Source organism: Lagopus muta, chromosome 6 (assembly GCF_023343835.1).
Source record: "Lagopus muta isolate bLagMut1 chromosome 6, bLagMut1 primary, whole genome shotgun sequence".
Taxonomy (NCBI): Eukaryota; Metazoa; Chordata; class Aves; order Galliformes; family Phasianidae; genus Lagopus; species Lagopus muta.
Genome location: NC_064438.1, coordinates 5,783,641 through 5,794,294, shown reverse-complemented (window position 1 = coordinate 5,794,294; position 10,654 = coordinate 5,783,641). Strand labels below are relative to the sequence as shown.

At 47.4% G+C, this 10,654-nt stretch overlaps 1 pseudogene; it reads right to left on the bottom strand.

Annotated features, from left to right (window-relative positions):
• Positions 1-658: 658 nt before the first annotated feature.
• Positions 659-5,637, bottom strand: LOC125694620 (olfactory receptor-like protein COR2; annotated as a pseudogene).
• Between the last annotated feature and the right edge of the window lie 5,017 nt (positions 5,638-10,654).

Here is a 10,654-nt window from a genome sequence, read left to right as displayed (position 1 = left end):
CTTTCCCAGCAGCTTCAGCATACTCACTACTTGCTGCACAGAAGCCATAACATGAGCTGCTATCCCCTCATCCATGTGTGCACACCTCATCATGTCGGGTATAGGGACATAATCCCCCCCCCCGGCTTGAGCCGACCAGCATCTTCAGATGATCCCAGTAGCTGATGGGAAGCCGAAACAGCTATCAACCGTTCTAATTTATTCTTCTTATCACCAAACGTGCGCCACTCTTCATCCTCAAAGAATGTCCCTGAATGTACAAACAAACCCTCTGCCTTACCAAAGGCTAGTAATCCCGGCACTTGCTTAACAGTACCCGTATCCACCCCTTGCTTCTCTAAGAAGAACTGTAATAAATTTAGGGCTACCTCTCTTTCCGCAGTGCGCTGCAACCCGCATCCCACCGCTCTCACAGCACCCACTTGAGACTATTGGAGTGCCACTCTTTGCCCTCTGGATCCGCGCAGACCCCTCTCGGTCGGTCTAGGCAGCTATGCCCCCCAGCTTGCCGCTGCGACACTGGTGCTTCTGTCTGCACGCTTGGTGCTGAGTTGATCGCCAGTCCCTGTTCGGGCACCACTTGCTGCGGAGCTAAAACAGTAATGTGATCACTATCCGAGCAGGAAGCACAACAGGACTCAATACGAGTGATCCAGCTTCAGTTTATTAACGGTTACACAGAGCTTTAATAGCTAGCTTTAGCTATCATGTTGCCTTGCTATTGGTGGACAACAGTCGTTTCTAGGCAGAGAAGAATCTAACTACATGCTATCTGTTTTTGTCAACTCCCTTAAACCAAGTTCCTTTTTGGGGCTACTCCCTCCTGCTCACAGAAACATTGTGACCTGTTAGTCTCTAATTTTTCCATGGGTATACAATCTGTACTGCTATACAGGCTGTGCTCATACAACTCCTCATGGCCTCCTTGTTCCCAGAGCCATTTCCCAACAGGGAAGGATGACTTAGGAATAAGTATGTTTGTAGGACACTGGAAAATCAGTGGAACACACAGGAACACAGACATTTAGGTCTATTAAGCTGGTACTGGTCACTTCTCAGTCAGTCTGCACTCTCATCCCCTCACTTGTGCAGCTGCATATCTTGTAGAGCATGGTCATTGAGAGTGCTGTTCTTTCTGGTTGATATGTCCTTTGGGTGGACTCAGTGTTCAACCTATACAAGAACTCATGCTGGATGCCCTGTAATGCGAGGGCTCATTGCTCTGGTTACTTATTTTTCATACAGATGTTGTGTTGTGTTTGGATGACTGAAAGAGAATGCATGACCTTGTAATAATACCTGGTCATGCAACTTGACCCATCCTAAATTAAGACTAAATTCACAAATTTATTTGGTCACACTCAATGAGCTGCTGGTTGTAGTTCAATGAGCTTCTGTCTCCTGGTGTCAGAGCAAAGGTAAGAACTGAAGGGAAAGAAGTGTGAAAGTAGAGAGAGCTGTGCACAATATAGCAACCTGGATCTTCTTAGAAGCACGCTGAGAATTGGCAGCCAACACACCTAGCATCATGCATTTCTAATGAGCATCTACACTGCAGTTTCTTACCTTAGTCTGACTTCTCTAGAGCCCAGATTCAGACTGATGGAATTAGGTAACTATGGACCTGAAGTATATCTCTTTCAACCTCAAACAATTTTTAATTTTTGCTTGTTGTCTTGAATGCTTATCTTCCCACTTATCTTCTGAATGCCAGGCTGGAGTGATCTGATGCAACTTTCCAGGCTTATTACACTAAGAAATAATTTCGTAGGTAATTGGTCACCGAACTCTGTCAGTTCTTGCAGTTCAAAAATCTACCTGTCTTGATTCTCCATTGTTTCACTCAGCCTTAAGCCCTCTTCAGATCTCGAGTTTCTTGCATTGATTTTAGGAATGAGTTAAAGTCAGTGTGCAAAGAAAATTTTTATTTTAATGGAGAGATCCGCAGTGTGTTTCTGGGAGCTGGAGCTTGTGCCCTCTGTAATTCAGTGTTCCAAGGGCCTGATCATTTCCCTTGATGCTGTTCTGTAGGTGTTTATGGATTGCTTTCCTCACCCTAATGGCCTGAACCTGAGCAGCAGGAAATGCAGAGTCAGCTTTCATATCACTGGTTCTCTTTGAACCTGGTCAATAAATACAGCTTGATGTAATCAGCAATTTTAAGTTTTTCAGATAAACTGTGTAGAGACAGAGGTTAGAGGTTAGAGTTTAGACTTCAACTGCTTTGAAAGAGAAAATTCCTTGCCTTTTGGATGGGTTAGAAGGGACCTTACAAATCCTCCAGCTGAAATCCACACTGTAGGCTCATTGACTTCCACATCTTTTACCTCCTTGTTTCTCCAGCTGTAGATGAGGGGGTTCAGCAGTTCAGCATAGGGATCACCCCAGTGATTTTGTCTGTGTCCTGAGAGAAGCTCTTGACAGCTCACAAGTACATGAAGATAAAGGTTCCATGCAACAAAGAGACCACCATCAGGTGAGAGGTGAATGTGGAAAAGGCCTTGTGTTTGCTCTCCTTGGAGTGGATCCACAGCACAGTCAGAACAATGAAAATATATGAGATGAGGTGCAAATGATGCTGTTCATTACAAACAAACTGCCGGAAATGAAAACCAGCAACTCATCGAGAGCAGTACCGGAAGAAGAAATCTGAAAGAGTCACAGAATCATAGAATCCCAGACTCTCAGAATGGCTTGGGTTGGAAGGACCCCAGGGATCACCAAGTCCCATCATCCCTGCCACAGGCAAGGCCACCCACCTTCAGATCTGGTAGTAGATCAGGCTGCCACGGGCCCCATCCAACCTGGACTTGAACACCTCCAGGGACAGAGTATCCACAACCTCTCTGGGCAGGCTGTTCCAGCAACTCACCACTCTCTCTGTAAAGAGACTCCCCTGACATCCAATTGAAATCTTCCCTCCTGGAGGGAAGAGAGGGCTGTTATCACAAAAGATATGCTTCACCACATTTCAAGAGAAAAAATGATAGTTTTAGGAAGACACTGGTGTGTACCAAAGAGTTCAGACCCAGAAGTACGAACATTTCACCAAAGTTCAGCAGAGCATCTCAAACATGATCTCAATCATGATGGCAGTATAAAGCAGAGGCTTATAGATGGCCACATACCAGTCATGTGCCATCGCAGGTAGCAGGAGACACTCTGAAAATGTTAACAACACAAAGCCAAAATACTGTGTAATGCAAGCTGCATATGTAATTAGTACTGTTTCTACTGCTCCGTGGCACCCAAAACTGTACCCAGTGGTATTCAAGATGTGGCTGTACCTGTGCAGAGTAGAGTAGGAAAATCTGATCCCTTGACTGGCTGGCAATACTGTGCTTGATGCACACCAGGATATATGGTTGGTCTTCCTGACTCTGGGGCACACAGCAGTGCAGAAAAGACAAACTGAATGCCCCGTTTCTGGAGGTGCCCAAGGGCAGGCTGGGAGAGCACGGGGCACGCTGTTCGGATTCAGAGGACACTAGCCCATGGCTAGAATAAGATAGATTAATGTGACTATATAAGAATATCTCTCCTTTCGTCTCTTCTTCTCTAGATGAATACAGGCAGAGGAAGTGGGGATTTTTAGAGAACGCTCCAGGAGTCTTCACTGTGGCCTTCCATTTCTTAAAAAAGCTTATAAGCAAGAGGGAGACCAACTATTCTATGCAGTCTGATAGTGATAAGACAAGGGGGAATGGTTTTAAACCTGAAGAGGGGACATGTAGGTTAGATATTCAGGGAAAATCCTTTATTCAGAACGTAGCAAGGCAATAGCACAGGCTGTGCAGATGGAGCTGTGAATGCCCAATCCACAAAGGTCCCAGAGGCCAGGTGGAGTAGAACCCCGGGTAGCCTGTTCGGGTTCAGAGGCAACCAGTCCACGGCAGGGATTGGGGCTGGAGGGGCTTTGCGGGCAGTTCCAACCCGACCATTCTGTGGCTCTGTGATTCTGGGATCTAACCAAAGTCTGAAGAACACTGTAACAGATTTTCTTCACGTAATCAACACTGGCTTCCACAGACTGAAATCACTGGCAACAAAGCAACACCTAAAAGCATCAGAAATACCATACAGCTTCTTGAGATGCAATTGTGATGTAATTAGCTCCTCTTTCTCAGGGGATGTAAAGTACAGTATAATTGCCATGCTACTGTGATCTTGCTGTCCAACATATAATCGCTTCAGATATTTTCTGAGTGCATTAAAACATATCTGCAGCTATGTGCCTGCCTTCTGGACAGAAGGATTAAAAATCGGAGGTATGAGCAAAGCATAAATAAGCTGGACAGCTCATATTACTTCCTGTGAAAGTTAGAACCAGGGGAGAAAGAGAGAAGCGGCAGGCAATAGGGGATAAAAGATGTACCACTGTTTTCTCGGGGCTCTCCTGCTTGCAGGAGGCCCGCCATTGCAATTGCGAATAAAATCTGCTTTATCAGAGAAACGGTCCTAGAAAATTATTTGGATATTTCCAACATAGCTCAGTCCATAATTATTCAATCAACTTGTAATGATGCCAGATGCCATCACAAATGGAGGCATCTCCAGGGATGTGTCTGTAGGGCCAGGCTGGAAGGGGCAGCCTGGGGGGGTTACTAGCCCATGGCATGGGCTGGGGCTGGGGGGCTTTGAGGTCCCTTCCAACCCAACCATTCAATGGTTACATGATCTTTAAGGATTCTTTCAACCCAACCATTCTGTGATTCTATTATCTGTAAGGTCTCCTCCAACCCAACCACTGTATAGTTCTATGATTTGGTGCCGCAGCATTCCAGAGCGTTTTCCTCAGTTCTCTGTTCACAGGGTCTGAGATGTAACTGTAACGAGGCATCTTTGCACCTCTCATTAAACTCCTGCCAACTTGGTTTGCCATTTTCCTCATCGCACCTTCCTATTGCAAAACGGTGGTATTTGTACCTATAGCTCCCTTTGGGAAAAGAATAAACACACCTAGATATCCTTCTGCTTTTGCAGATGTGCAGCTGCAGCTGGCTGCAAGAGCTGCTCTGAGGGCTGCAGATACTGCAATCAGTATCAAGCTGCAATCACTAGCAAGCAGCATTTCCTTTGTGTTTTTCTATGACAATGTGGCTTTGGGTGCTACACAATGATCCTGCTACCAATAACATCTTTCCCTTTTGCTGGGGCTGTGTTTTCCACGGGGGCTTTTCGGGGAAAAGGGAAAACCTGCAGTGAGGCCACATGGCTGGAAATTACTTTCCCTGACTTTCACAGGCTTCTGCAACAAGTTTCAAACGTGATGCTGTTGGGTATTTGTAGGGGGAACCGGGTAGCACTACAGGGACCCCACAGCACAGAAAGGATGGGACGAAGGGAGGAGGGCTTGTGCACAGCGCTATTTGCTCAGCATAACTCTGGGGCACCGCACCCCACGGGGAGCCCCCTCCCCATCCCGCTGCTCGCGTCGCCCTTTGCCCTTAATGCAACCTCCCAGCCTTAAATACGACCCACAGCCCGAGCTCTAAATAGCTCCCCACAGCCCGGAAGGGTCCGGCGGCGGGGCGGACTCACCATGCGGATCTGTGTGCTGATGAGGAGGTACGGCATGATCCCACCGCTAGACCGCAGCCCCGGGGCAGTGCAGGGGGAGGCTGCATCCCCTCCCATCCCGCCCCCGCTCCGCCCAAGGGAGGCGGTGGCCGCTCCCGGGGGACTAGAGCGGGGGAGGGGAGAGAGGGAGGTGTGGAGCCGGCTTTGTGAAGGATCTTGGCTCTGTTGGGCCATAGAAGGATGGGGAATGGGAAGATGTGCAGGGAGACATGGGACAGAGAGAAAAGGGAAAGGGATGGAGAGACAAACGAGGGAGGTGATAGATAGGGATATAATGGACAAGGAATGAAGGACAAGAAGATGATGGATAGGAAGGTGTTGGATAAGAAAATGATAGACAGGGAGACAAAGGACAGGGGATGAGGGGCAGAGAGATGAAGGACAAGGTGGTAATGGAGACAAGGAACAGAAAGATGAGGAATAGGGAGATGATGGGCAGGGAGAGCAAAGGACACAGATAAGAGAAAGGGGGATGGTGGACCGAGAGGTGAAGGACAGAGAGATGAAGGATAGGGAGATGATGGACAGACAAAGAGCAGAGAGAAGATGGATAGGGAGATGAAAGACAGGAGATGATAGCTCAGGGGTGATGGAGCAGAAGACAATGGGCAGGGATGTGATGGAAGGAATATGATAAACAAGGAGATGAAGGACAGGAGAGGATGGCTTGGGGGTGATGAAGCAGGAGAAGATGGACAGAGATGTGACAGACAAGGATATGATGGACAAGTAGATGAAAGACAGGTAGATAAAGGCTGGGAGATGATAGCCTAAGAGGCACTGCGGCAGGAGACACTGAATAGTGAGAGAATGACCTGGGAAATGATGGATAAGAAGATGATGAACAGGGAGAAGGACAGGGAGAAGAAGGACAGGAGAATGACGGATGGGAGATGAAGGATAGGAGATGATATCCCAAGAGGCAATGAACCAGGAGATATTGAATAATGAGACAATGATCTGGGAGATGATGAACAGGGAGATGATAGACAAGAAGATGATGAACAGTAGACAAAGGGTAGGGAGATGAAGGACAATGAGATGGTGGACAGGAAGGTAAAGAATGGGAGATGACATGATATTCCAGGAGGCAGTGGATCAGGAGACATTGGACAGAGTGACAATAAACTGGGAGATGAGGGACAGGGAGACAAGGACTGAAAGATGATAGATAGATGATGGACAGGGAGATGATGGGCAAGGTGAACCCTGGGCCCTGCAGCTTTTAAATGTGATGGTTTAAATCCCTTCAAAATGTGAGGGGAAAAAAGTTCCTCCCATCTTGATCAGCAACTGTTAGCATGACATAATTAATCCCTAATTTCTTACTGATCTTCAGAAACAAGCAGCTCAGGGGGAAAGCAGAAGGCTGTTCCCAAGCAGCTGGGGCATGCTGTGTCCTTCCGGCCTGACCTGGGGCCCACTTCCCTGCAATGCCACAGTTACCGATTAACCCCAGTAGGGACTGAGAGGGAAAATCCACATTTCTACTCATTAGTCTGAAGAAAATGCTCCAAGGCAGCCAGGTTTTGCTGTTGTTCCTGTCATGTTCGTTAGTTTTGATTTGACAAAGCAAAACAACTAATATACATTGATGTTACCATCTTCCTAAAATGTGCTTGGGATATTTCACCCCTTGGGTTACGCATCCATTCATTTAGATCACCTTCCTAAGGTCTTCCTGAATTCCCTGGTGTGAAAACAACCCAAATGTTTATTCCTAAGATTTACTCCCTAATATAAATCTGTGTTATTTTCACTTTTTTTTTTGCCCCTATCACCCAGCAACTGATACAGAAGTACTTTCCCTGCTGGTTTCACCACAGTTGTTTTTGCTTCCTATACCCAAATCCATCACCTTGTAACCTGGACCAGATGATCTCTGCTGTGAGAGCGTTCCCATCCCAAGGGAGCCCAGAGCTGAAATCCAGACCCTTGGATCTTTCATCAAATTAAAGAAAAAAATATATATCCAGGGCTCTTGTAGAGTGGCAGGCTGCCCAGCGCTCACTCTCACTGCTCAGTTTGGCTCCCGCAAGGCTCTTTTTAAAGGGAGGAGAGGAAATAAAAGAGAGGAAAAAGAAAGCAGAGCCTGCACACGACATTTTGGTATCAGAGTTCCCGTTGAAAAATCAAAACCTGGGAGACAGCCCAAGTGCTTTGAGCAGCAATGGCGTGAGAGCAAGCTATAAAACACAGTGCCATGTATCTCAGTGGTGCCATTCATCATCAAAAAGCAGTTATTGCCCCTTGGCATGGCTCTGAGATTTCTGCTTAAAGTTGGACATGGATAGCAAGAATTTGTGTGAAAGAAAGCAAAAGTCTTTTTGGCAAAAGGTTATCTATGGTCATAAATCCCTTATGCACAAGAGTGACACTGAAGAACACTGAAGAACTCTGTTTTTCTCCTTCTGACAGCAGTGGCTTTTTCTAATTACCACTCTTCTTTCTGCAATACCAGTCGATACCAATCAAATTTCTTGCCTCAAATAATACTGATTAATGGGATGGAGGCGTTTCCTAACAACTCAGTTCCCCTGAATTTAAGGGATGGTTCTGCTTCTGGAAGGAGAACAAACTTCTGATCAAGGAGAAATCCCAAAAATGTACTGTAAAGCTGATTGAATGATTGAATGGCATTGCTCACCCTGTAGGTTGCTGCTGAGAATCCCCACCCTTGGGTTGGAGTAACAGAATGTGTTCAATCAATCTTCTAGCTGGAAAATAATACACTGTGCAAGTCGTTGAAGTTGTTGCTACTTTCCCTTCAGCTGTTCTGGGAAAAGGCATTTCTAGTTGTAATCCTGGTGTATGTAACCAGACAGGGAACCGTTTCACCCACAGTTCACTCACTGACTGTGGAATGGGAAAATTCAAACCCCAAACCTTGAGATGATGATTCCACCATTCACGTTATCATTAATATCTCCCTTGTCTTACACAGAGCCCATTTCCACCTAACATACTGCAATCACAACCCAAGAGTGAGCAGTTTTTGGACTCGATGATCTTTAAGGTCTTTTCCAATGTGAGTGATTCTGTGATTCTATGATTCTCGCAACAAGACCTATGAATGGTCTGCTCTGTGAAATAACCATCATCTACTCCCACCATGGTACTCACCATCTTTCCTCAGTGCTATTTTTTGCTACTTTTGTCCTTTGCTCCTCAAAGCCGACCAGAAAAGTGTGAGAGTTGAGAAATGTACATGCCTCTGTCGCTCTCACAGAGCCCTGTATTCGGGCCTGTGTTCATGCATCGGAACATGCCCTGTGTTCGGGCATGTTCCGAACCCCAGAGCTCTCTGGCTCGTGGACTAAGTCATCTTCAAGCACCTCTGCAGGGAGGATGAGAGCCTGTGCTGCACTAAAAGGTTTGATATTCCAAGAACATTGTGCTTAATGCAAATATTGATGCATACAAAAGTGACTACATTTCTTTTTAATAGCGTCCCTAATTACTAAAGAAGTCATTCATCCACAGCATTGGATCCTTGCAATCTGCTGTTTTTGATCCTGCCACAGATGTTGTTCATTTTATCCAGAGCCCTATCATATTCCATAACTAACAGTGTGGTTTCACCAGTGATCTATAATTCATCCCCTCCCTCCAAGCCCAGCAAAAAGATTTGTGCTGAAGATGCAGAGGGCATTATTACAGCAATCTCTTTATTTCTAAAGGTTGTAATGACAATAACAAAACTGTGGTGCAGTTCAGGGGCTTGTTTGCAAGGGCTGGCAGACCAAGAGATACTACTACGTGAGCAGCTGGAGCTGTTGTGGTGATAAACCCAGAGGGGCTTATGAAAACCAAGGAGAAAATGAGATCCAATGGAGATTTCACATCTTTACAATTCTCCACCAACATACGGTTGTTATCTGCTGCATTACAGGGGTTAAAGGGAAAGAGCAAAGCAGCTCAAGCAGAAACTATTATTTCTGGGAATTATTTCCTTCAAAAAGCTTGTTTTTATTACTTTCGTTAAGGTTCAATGCAAGACAGGCAGGCATAATACAGCTGCAGAATGATGTTTCTCTGATACCATCTTTAATATCTGCAGAACCACAGATTTGTGCTGCCTTGGGCTGTACCCAATAACCAGGCAAAGAAATTCAGCTTCCTGCCTCTATGCCCACAGCCAGAGAAGTGTTGCTGTGCTTGTCACCTGAAACGTCTGCATCAATTGGAAAGGGTCGGGCAGGTTGGTGGCACCAGGATTTGTTGGGTGCGAGCTGCGGCTGCAGGGATTGTGTTGGAGGTGAAGTAGCTGTGAAGTAGCTGGAGGAACTGGGGTTGCGTTGTACAGGTGCAGATCCAGATACACGTGTGGGTACAGATGTGGGTACAGCTTTACGCGTAGGCAGAAGTGCAGGTGTAGATGCAGGAATAGGTGCCAGGGAAGATACATGTAGAGTTACAGCTGGAGTGCACGAGTAGCCATAGCACCGCCCCGCCACCGCGGCTCCCGGTTCTCCGTCGCTAAGTGATGTAAGTGCGCCACGTGACCACCTCAGTGACGTCATCCCCGCGCCGCTCGCGGTTCTCGGAGCTGCATGGCGCGCTCCGGGCCCAGCCGCCTGGCGCTGGGGCTGGCGTTGGGCGCGGCGGCGGCCGCGGGCCTGGGCCTCAGCCTGCTGTGGGCATTGCGGCGGCGGCGGCGCGGCTGGCGGCGGGGCGGCGGCAGCGGCCGGGAGGCGGCCCGGAGGCGGCCCGGAGGCACGGCGGGATTCGGGGACGGCGGCGCGGAGGTCGTGGGGAGTTGGAGCCAGGGTAAGGCCCGGGGCCGGGGTAGGACCGCAGGGAGGGCCCTCTGATTCCTTCCCAGAGGTACCGGCAGCCGTTCACCAGTTGAGGCTTTCTGTCAAGGCCATCTGGGTGCACCTGCTCTCCTGTCAGTGGAGGACGCCAGAGTTGTTGGGTACCTCATGCCACGTGCAGTATGGCAGGAAAGCGATAAGCCACCGCGATATCGAAAAGATGCTTTTGTAGCATGAACGGGTTCAAACGCTCTTCACAAAAACCTTGGAAACAGTGACAAGGCTTTAAGATATGAGACATTCAAGGCAAAGTGCTC